The sequence below is a fragment of the Alligator sinensis genome, unplaced genomic scaffold (assembly GCF_000455745.1).
Source record: "Alligator sinensis unplaced genomic scaffold, ASM45574v1 scaffold509_1, whole genome shotgun sequence".
NCBI lineage: Eukaryota > Metazoa > Chordata > Crocodylia > Alligatoridae > Alligator > Alligator sinensis.
In genome coordinates, this window is record NW_005842967.1 from 374,472 (window position 1) to 384,716 (window position 10,245).

General features: G+C 43.0%; 1 long non-coding RNA gene across 2 annotated transcripts in view; it reads left to right on the top strand.

Moving 5' to 3' along the window:
* The first annotated feature begins 5,113 nt into the window (after positions 1-5,113).
* Positions 5,114-10,245, top strand: part of LOC102375243 — a 21,466-nt gene continuing 16,334 nt past the window's right edge. For both annotated transcript variants that reach the window (XR_003091970.1, XR_325253.3), the window contains exons 1-2: positions 5,114-5,580; positions 5,888-5,990. This is a non-coding gene — a long non-coding RNA (uncharacterized LOC102375243). The remainder of the gene's footprint in view (positions 5,581-5,887; positions 5,991-10,245) is intronic.

The following is a 10,245-nucleotide window of genomic DNA, read 5'->3' on the forward strand; positions in this document are numbered from 1 at the left end:
GTTTCATGTTTAACTGAGATTGTTGGTGAATCTGTATAGCAGGGTTTCTTCACAGCCAGGAGTTCTGGTGTTTAAATTGGCCAGTCTCTGTCATGGGCGACTGGTGCCTCTTGAGTCGGAGGCACATGGGCACACCCCCCCCCCCCCCCCCCGACACCAGTCAGTGACTGACTGGGGGGCAGGGGTCTCCCATGGACTATTGCAATCACCAAAAAGTGGTTGTGCCACTTCCAGAAGTCCTGCGGATGTTTCCGGAAGTGGTGTGGTTGCTGGCTGGCACTTCTAGGTAGGGTACTAGCGCTCCTGCCTGCTGGCTAAACAGGGAGCATGGCCTGACAGGGGGTGCACTTGCATCCCCTATGCATCACTACTGGTCTCTATCACCCAAACTGCAAAGGCATTTTGAACATCAGTTAGTGAACCCCTCCAGGTCCTGTTTTGACACAACCTAATTGACCAGGGGTTGTAAAGTTGCAGAAGCTATTGCAAACATGATTAGGTATAAATGTAAAGTACAATGTCTTTTTTTTTTTTTGAGGTGGGCATGCCTATTTGACACGGGGCGCATCTACATGAGATGTTATTGCACAGTCATTACTGCACATTTATTTACTACTTGTATAAACAAGTACTAAATAAAAGCTCAGTAGCTCTGGAGAATGCAGTAGCATCACAAAAAAAGGCAGAGTAGCCCAATACTACTGTGTCACGGTTTTTGCCAGGCAACGCTATTGCTCAGTAGTATCAGGTTGCTGCACAGTTATTATCTTGTGTAGACATGCCCATAGAGTGCCTTTTCACTGTTTGACTTGATCTGTTTCCACAGTGGATAAAATAAGACCCTTATTGTATGTCCACACTTTGTCCCTAGTGTTCTTGGGGAGGAATGTTTCCAAGTAAGTCCTGGCCATGCATACCAGACCCAGAAATGTTGTAGTGAAGCCTTAAGGCACCTAGGCCCAGCTGGGTAATCACAGTAATGGCTAGTGGTAATCAGGGTGCTTGGCTGAGTCATCCCCAGGGCTCCAAGGAAGACAGCCTGCCCCCACAGGCTTTCAGGCTAGACAGCAATTTTTTTCCTGAGTGACAGATCATTTGATTGTCTCCTGACCTACCTGGAATCCTGCTGACCTAACTCCCACCCAAACCTTGCCTGACCTAAGCTTTGCCTTGATCCTTGCCTACATTCGTGCTTGCATATATGCCTAGCCTAGCTCCTACCTGCACCTTCCCTAGCCTGAACCCACACCTCACTCCTGTTTGGATCCCTTCCCAGTGCCTGCCTGTTTTTGCTCCTACTACTATGCCTTCTGGTTCCCATCCCAGACTGTCCTGTTCCTGGCCTGCCTGTCCCCAAGTACTTCTGTTTGGACTTCCAGATATGACCTACACAGTATGCCTTGACCCTGATTTTTATCACAACTCCTGGCCTGAGGCTACAGATCTGGATGGATAGCTGGCTTGACCTTATTACTCTCTATGATAATTCCTGATCTTTGGACTGACAGCCCATGTCCCCACTTCATCATAACTGAAGCCACTCCAAAGGCACTTTCTTGTGACTGTTCTTGAGCCCTATGTCTCCAGTATGTTTGAAAGTGGTCACAGAGACAAACCTGTGGTGACTTTACTGCCACAGTTTTGGGTTTGGCATGTGTGCAAGAGCAAATATATTCAGGAATGTTCCTTCCTCAGAACGCTAGGGTCACAATGTAGACATAGCTTTAGTGTGGAATGAGTGGCTGTTTGTAGACATGCTCAGCATTTTCTAACTGTTAACTGCATCAAACAGTTTGAATCAAATTTCAAGTCCAATTAAGGGTTAATAGATGATCACTGACCATCACAGCAGGGGGCACTGGCTATACACAGTCTACACACTTGACGGACCCTCAACAGAGGTTGGAAGTAATTAAGTGGTGATAATAAGCCTGCTTAGCACTGCTACACTGTTGCAGTTATCTAAAGTGCTGTGCAATTGACCTGATACTTGGTCATCATGAGACGTTGTGGACACATTTGAATTTATAAAGGTGTTGCTTTGTGCCTCTGATAGACTCGTGCAAAAACCCAGTTGAGTTTTCCTTGAAGGGATTGATTATTTGAAATGTTTATCCGCTTATCTGAGTTCCTAAGGATTATTTTCCTAAAAGCAATGCCAGATGGATAGATAGACAGATAGATGGATGTTAATTAATACTGCTTAAATTGCGTAATTCAGACTGCCCTGGTCTACTTTAACTAATCCTCATTGAATGAGGATTAAAATTAATTTGGACTGGAGCCACTTTTAATTCAGACTACAGATGTCCACATGATGCTCATCTGGCCTTACCCTATACCACCTTGCACTGGCATGTCCTACCAGGCTGCTGGTACAAACTGTGGCTGAAAGAGGGTCTGTGACTTCCCAGGAACATAAGGTGTTGGTTTGAACAGCCAGTTGCAGTGTCTCAGAAGCAGCAACAGGTAGCATTAGAGAGACACTCTTCCCTGAAGCATCAGGGTCACTCTGTGGGTCAGATCCCCAGAGACTGTAAATCTCTGTAGATTTGTTCAGTGGAGTATTGGCTTGCAACATCTGAAGAAATGGCTGTTTCAGTTTGTCCCTTTGGCTCCAGGCCACCACTCCCTCCTGAGCTATCATGAAAAGAGTCTCTCAGCTGCCCAAACCTGGTTTAACTTATGCATTTGGATAGAAATAATTATTGTAATTATTTTATTGTAAATCAGAGTAATAATCTATTAGTACCTTTCACTTCAAGGGTAATCTAACAACAGCAGCTATTGCATTTATAGTTTTAAATAGTTTGTTTTAGCAAGATCCATCTGTCTGTTCCTCCTCCAGTCTGCTCAGTGGCACCTTCATGATGGTGGTTTCTGTGGGTTATTTGTGCCATTTGATATCTACACTGTGTATCTACATGTGTACTGTATTGCTCAGTAAAGTGTCACTGTCTACATGTGTGCTGCAATTAGGGTGCAATAGATTAATTTACTCTGGCAAAGGATAGTTATGTCAGACACAGGTACTATCCAGTGGTGGAGTAAATTACTGCTCTTAAATGCATATGTAGATGGTGAGGTCAGGATTAGTTTACTCTGGCTGAAATTGTATCGGAGTTTATTCAGTCACATTAATTGCATTTGTAGATGCACCCTCAGTTACCCTCACAGTTATGAGGGCCTGAGAAATCTGGACAAACACCAGGAATCATGAACTGCTGACTAAACCTGCAGCAAAATGTCTGTTCCCTCTGACCCAAGGGATACAAATCCCAACCTGAGATCAAGGAAAGCTTTTACTCCTTCCTTTTGGGAAAGCAATCTAGGGCAGGAATGATGGGTAGGGTGTGGTGCATATAGAAGAAAGGATCGTGTATGATAGTAAGTTTAGTTTTGTTTGCAGCTTTCTACGCCATAACATTTGAGCATTATATTTGATTCTCGGGCCATATTTCTAGTTCCACAGAATTTATGATATTTGGCCCCTTATTACACTCCTCGCTTTAAAGCACTCATCAACCCAGCAGTTGGTATTCCTTATAAGCATATATAGAAAAGGGAAACCTACAAAAAGAAAATGGTTCTCCTGTCTCTCTTCCACCTCAGACAGCAGCTGAAGCTTTTCCTTACTATGCCCACTTACAGGTCACACACGAGCAACTCCACAACTCTGCTTGTACCAAGTCACAACGGTGCTAGGACTCAAACTTCCCTGGGAATGTTTTGGCCCAGTACTGTAAGTTGTATACTGGATTCATTAACAGAAGCATCTTGGCTGATGATAGCTAGATGTAGGAGGGAGGAAAGAAAAAGAAAGCCTATGCAATAGACAGACCCCACTGGTAACAAATCTCTGCTTAATGGGGTTCTACTGTAGTGCTGCTGTTGTCATTTTCATTATAACTAATTTGCTCATTAGGTTGAGGTAAAGGATGTATGATTACCCCTTGAGAAATATGGAAGGTCAGGTTGACAAACGCCTTTTTAGCAGGTATGGAGCATGGCATTTCCCTTAAAAACAAAAAAACCCAAAAACAAAAACAAAAAAACAAACAAACACTGATCTATTTGAGTTTAATAGGTCTTATAGCACTGCATTTAATGGTATCTGTAGATTTGTGCAGTAAATTAATGTTCCAGTGCTTATGGGGATGTTTATGATGTTTCTGAGTGGGTCTTGCCTTCTATTATATACAGGTTAGGCTAGTTGATGTGATTTCACCTTTGAAGACCCAACCTTGCAATTTAGTCTTAAGTGTGGACAGGCATGACATTTGAAGTGTTTCAAATGGTGAGCTGCACAGATGTAATCTTTTAAGTGCTCCTAAGACTGCTACGTGCTCCAAAAGTAATCTTGAAGAAAGTAAGTCCTATTTAGAAGGGCTTTAAGACAAAGTGCTTCCTGTTCCATATACTTGATGGTGTGCAGCAGGAGAAGTTTCTTTCTTCCAGTATCCCACAGTGTTCTGTGTTACCCTGGCCCATGGAAAGAAGATGGGAGAGCAGGAATACTGTGTCAGCTAGTGTTCTTCCAGTCTGTGGCTGACGTTCTCTATTTATGAAGCGATTGTAGCTGCCATTTTGGCCAGTAGTTTGGGGGTACTATGTTAGGCTCAAAACCCAAATGTCTTATTCAAATCAATGAGAGGGGTTTTTTTAAATATTTTTTTTCTTTATTTCCCACAACTAATTATTTCAGGTTTAGGATTGTTATATTTGCAAGAACCTTCTTCTGACCTGAAAAAAATCAGATCTTTAAATAATTAGGGCACACATTTTAATGAACAATAATCAAGTCTTCATTTAATGAGTAATTAATATTTTTTAAATATATTATTATTGAATATATCATTCTTTTTTAAAAAAATGAGAGATCTTTATGCATAGACTCTAACATAATTTTAATTAAGAAATAGGTGAGATTCTGTTACTCTGTCATTGCAAGCAATCCATCACTATTCTGACAGATACATAATTTTTCATAGTTGTTTTTTCCTTCCATTTCACTTTACACAAGTGTATAATCTAAGCTCCTCCATATATCTTATTTTGTTCTCTTTGTAATTGTCATGTTTCTGGAATGTTTCTCTGCAGAAAAATCTTAGTCTAGGAGCTAGATTTGAGGCTTCTGCTATGACATGCTTTTTCCACTGAGAGGCATTCCTAGATCTTTGTTTGATAGAATCAGCCATCTGAGAGAGAAGGGAGGAAAAGCCCTTTAGAAATTCACTTCACTTCTCATTTGAAAATAAGTGTCAATGGCCACTGATGAGTCATATATGAATTTAAAGCTAGAGGAATGTTTTAGTGTGAAGTGCATTTCAGGCAGTACAATCTTTATATCCTTTCAAGTTGTGATTATTTCTTTTCTAGTGCTATCATTATATGAAGCTAGCTATCTATGCATCAAGAAAAACTACACAGCTCCCTTTATGAAACAGTATAAGTTTACAGCAGGAAAGAAAATAAGAAAGTATAGAAATAATTCCATCTTTGTGGACAAAAGAAATAAACCCTCTTTTTGGAGCTGTTATGGTGGACTGAATGTACTTCATCTCCAGCAATGGGAAGAAGGTATAGCTATTAAGAACTGATGTAAGAAATTGCATATAAAAAGTAACAATTATCAGTGCACAACAAGGTGTCTTATTGGTCCTACATTATGCAGAAAATTTGGTTTATAGGCTCAACCTTTTGTGAGGAAAGGGTGTGTTCTTTAAGCTAGGGACAAATATTACACACACACTGGTTTAAGTGATCAGTAACTGGTTTAAACCAGTTTCAAAATGGCCAAAACTGGTTTGAGATAAATCTGGTTTATTTTAAGATCAAGCTTCTTTATTTTTTTTTTTTTTAATATTGGTAGTGTGTTTTCCCCTAGGGGTAGGATTCAGCATACTCCCTTTCAAAGGACTGATACAGAGGCATAGAGGGGAAGGAAGATCCTCTGTGATTCTGGATGGCAGAGCTCTACTGGATCAGAGGTAAGAGGACAGAAGGGACTGAAACACTTGATTCCACACGAGGGGGGGGTGGTAACTGTTTTCCCTAGATTCATTAGCTGGGCCAATATGGAAATCAAGTTTTCTCAGGATAAGAAGCAATATAGCAGGGAAAAACACTTGCTTTATGGTACACCTAGTGCGCCACATCAATGCAATTCCATTCTTATCCGATTCAGGAGTCTCCTGTTCTTCACCATCTTCTTCCTTCTGCTCTTCCGTCTCCTGTGTTTTGTAGTCTCCCATGCTGTCCACCTGTGTGTCAAGTATGTGGGGTCCTCTCTGACTTTGCCATCAATGTAGGGAAGAAACAGATATGTTAGTAGAGGGACTTTGGTCAGTCTCCCATGGGGTCTTTCCTGCCACGTCTTTGAAAAAGTAATTTTAATTGGGAGAAAGATGGTCTGTTCCATCCCTCCTGGTGCCTTCGGTCATCCCAGTTGTTCTTCCTGCTTGGGGCTCCACCTCCCCAACACCCCGCCTAACGCCAACCAAAGATGTTATCGCCTGAACTGTCTGAATTGGTATATAGTGCACCTTGGTGCTTAAGCCCTTTAAACTTATGGTAGAAGGATTGGAATGTTATTTGGTCCGAGTGCTCCCTACCACCCTTTTGCCTCATCTATGCGTCTTCCTGATCTGGTGCTGTCCTGTCCCCAGCATCTTGCTCCCTAATTGGGCTGTGTACTTGCCATGGGTCAGTCATTTATTGATCCTCATCCTACTTGGTCCTGCCAGGATCCAGTCCATGCTGTGGATGTCTGGTATCCACAAGGACTCTGTAGGTATGTCCTTGGGCCCTCTCTGGCCCTGAGTCTTTGCAAAAGCCCCTTCCTGGGGCAGCCACCAGGTTCCTGCACTGGGACCAGGTTCCAGATCTGGCCCCTCTGGGCCGGTCATGGACCTCACTTCCAGTCCTCATCTGGTCTCCTGCCAGGCCTTTTATCCCGGCTCCAGGGGTCCGGCCAACCAATTGGCCCCAGCACGCTACCACAAAGTGCACCCATGCTGACATGGGAGCTGGTTCTGGCTCCTTCTGGCTCAGCCATTTTTTCTCTTTTTATCGCGGCGTCTCCGCCCACTGCAGTTTCACTTTTGCCACGTTCCATTTCTGGCGTGGCATCCTACCAGCTCCATTCCTCACCTGGCAGAGGTAAATTTTTTCCCCGGAGTTGCAGGAGGGCCTTTAATAGTTGGGAGAGATTGGGAGCTTGTGTACTAGTTACATCTGGCAAAGGTGCCTTGTAAGCACTATAATAAGACAGCAGGGATAGTCTAGTGATTAGGGAACTTGGGACCCTCAGGTTTGTTTTCCTGCTCTGCTAAAGGCTCCTGTTTTAACCTTGACCATGTCACTCAGTCTTTCTGTCTGGATACCACAGTAGTGGAAGCCAGTAATTGCATGCCTTATGTGCCTAAGATCAAGAGGTTTAGGGATGCAACACAGAAATCCAATGAAATCAGGGAAGAAAAACTGAATGAGACCAGATAGTTTAGGGTTCTGATTATATTCTTTAGTGATTTCATGCAGCCTGAAAACTTGGATATATAGAAATGATTTAGTAAACATACTGCTTAGAGTTACCACCGTGGTGTACATTCCATGTCTTTATTTCTCCAAATCACCCAGAGGTGAATCTTTGCTTTTTGTAATTGTAGTAATTTATTTCCCTAGAAATGGTACTCAGCATTTCAACATTTATAGAGTGCAGCAGAGTGAATGTATATAAATTTACTGGGATAAAAGTCTTTTTGTCAAGTCTGTATTTTAGCTTAAATGTACTAGAATATGGGAAATCCAAGCTTCCAGAGGGTTACACATTTTTTTTAATGGCTGACCATTTAGACTGATACCCATTAAGAGGTAAATCCTGGTTTCAGTGTAGCGTGTGTGGGAGAAACCCTGGCCCCACTGAAGCCAGTGGAAATACTTCATTGGGACTAGGATTTTGTCCAAGGAATTTCATATAGATTTCAGTGAGAACAGAATTTAACCATAGGGGTAGTTCCACTTTTAATTTCTTTCACATTAATTTAGTGCTCAAGAAACGCACCTGGTAAACAGCCCTAAAGATAATTTGTCTGTCTCAAGTACAGAGAGACTATTTTAGGGCCTTATCATCAGGGATTGTACATATAATCTCTGTGGAATGGTCCAACAGTAGCTGAAGAGGTGCTACTTAATGCAATCTGGAAATACTCCTCCCATTAAAAGTCACAACTTTGCTACCCTTAGCATGTATTTCACTGCTTGAATGTACAGCTGCTTTTAAGTGCTGTTAACCACACTGCATTTTAAGTGTGGTTAACATCTTCTAGATGTAATGTGTGACATGGCCCTTCATTGATCTAATCAATCCTCCTATGCCTCCCTTAGCAATGCCCCTACCCCTTGACCCTTTCCTTCCTATCTATATATAAACTTTCCTTTGCCAGTTCATTCCTAGCATCTGACAAAGTAAGTTGTTACCTTGGACCTTGTGCCTCTATGAGCCTAGTAGTGTCTAAGGTGCAACACTACTCTACCTTTTCCTTGTATCCAGTACAGGAATGGCTGCCATGTGCATTAACCATTGGAAATTTATGTTGTTTTGCTAATAAACCTTCATAGTAACTCCTGAGAATATTCTATGATGCCTGCTTAGATTTAGAATTCCCCATGTAAAAGTATGGATCTGAATGCCAATAATGCTGCTGGATAAACAATAACATTTATTCAGTGACTTTTTTGCTGCTTCATTTTTTTTTCTTGTGAAGAGATTTTAATATCTGTACATCTCTTGATTATTCCAAAGTATTCCGTAAATAATTTGTAGAATGCAATTCATTTATGAATTAGTGCAAGGTTAGGAAGTCTCAGTATTGTTTCTGTTCCCTCAGTGGGGTGAAATTACTATAATTAAGAATTTATGAGCACATGTACAGTTTAAAATTGGCTTTCAATTAATATTCCATATCAAAATTCACTCTTTGCCAGGGATGATTGCATGCACAGATGATCATGGAAAATGAAGGCATGAAACTGAATGCAAAGTTGTCTTTTAATTCAGTTTCATATTAGTGCAGGTGTACGCAGCAAGTGCTTTGTATTGTGTGCATTTATCCAATGATGACTAAGAATATTTTGTCTGTTTTTGCAAAACACAGGCTCTTTTCAAACTGGCCCAAAATCTGTTTTTCCTTCCTGTTGCTCTTTCTTTTCATTAAAAAAAAAAAAAAAAAAAAAAAAAGTATCCATTGGCATCAGTGAGTGTTCCATTTACAGTGAAGTTGCACATTGCATTTAGACCATACTAAAGGCACTTAAAATACAAGTGGCTGCATGTTAGAGTTTATTAACTCGTACTAAATACCCTCGGTGGGCACGTCCAGACGAGAGCGCATGTGCCTCTTGCCTCATCTCAAACCCCTTTGAGGTGGGGCAAGAGGCATGTGCAGGAATGAAAAAATGTTCCCTGTACTGCAGACTTGCAGTGCAGGGAGAAAATTAGACCCCAGGGGACAAACAAAAACTGCGGGGGGGAAAACCTGAGGCAACTGGAGGCTCAGTCCTCCCGAGCATCTCTATGATTGGCCCTTTCTCCACTCCTGAAGCACGCTGCCTGCCTGTACTGGGCAGGCAGCGGTGAAAGCTGCAGGGACCTGGGCCCGGACCCAGACCTGGACCAGGTCCTGGCTTTCGTCAGGTAAGCAGAGGGTTGGGGGGGCTTTAGGAGGGGGGAGGGGACCTTGGGAAACTGGAGACAGCAGGGGAATGAGTAAGGGGCTGGAGACAGCCTTGGAAACATTCCCCTGCTGCCCCCTGCTCTCCTGAGGCTGGAGGCAGCAGGGGAATGTCTCCGTGGCTGTCTCCAGTCCCCTGCTTCTTCCCCTGCTTGTCTCCAACCTCAGGGGAGCAGGGGAAGGAGAAGGGCACTGGAGATAGCAGGGCAATGTCTCCAGGGGCAGTCTCCAGCCTCCTGCTCACTCCTGAGGCTGGAGACCAGCAGGGGAAGAAGCAGAGGGCTAGAGATGAGCAGGAGGCTGGAGACAAGCCCCTGGAGATAAGCTGGAGACTTCCCCTGCTCTCTCCATCCTCCTGCTCATTTTCTGCTACTGCTGGTGAGCTTGAGGGGGCTGGGAGAGCAAGTAGGAAGCTGAGAGAATGAACAGAGGGTGGGGGGAATGAACAGGAGGGGAGAATGAGTGGGGAGCAGGGGGAATGGATGGGGGGAATGAATGGGGTGCTGGGAGAACC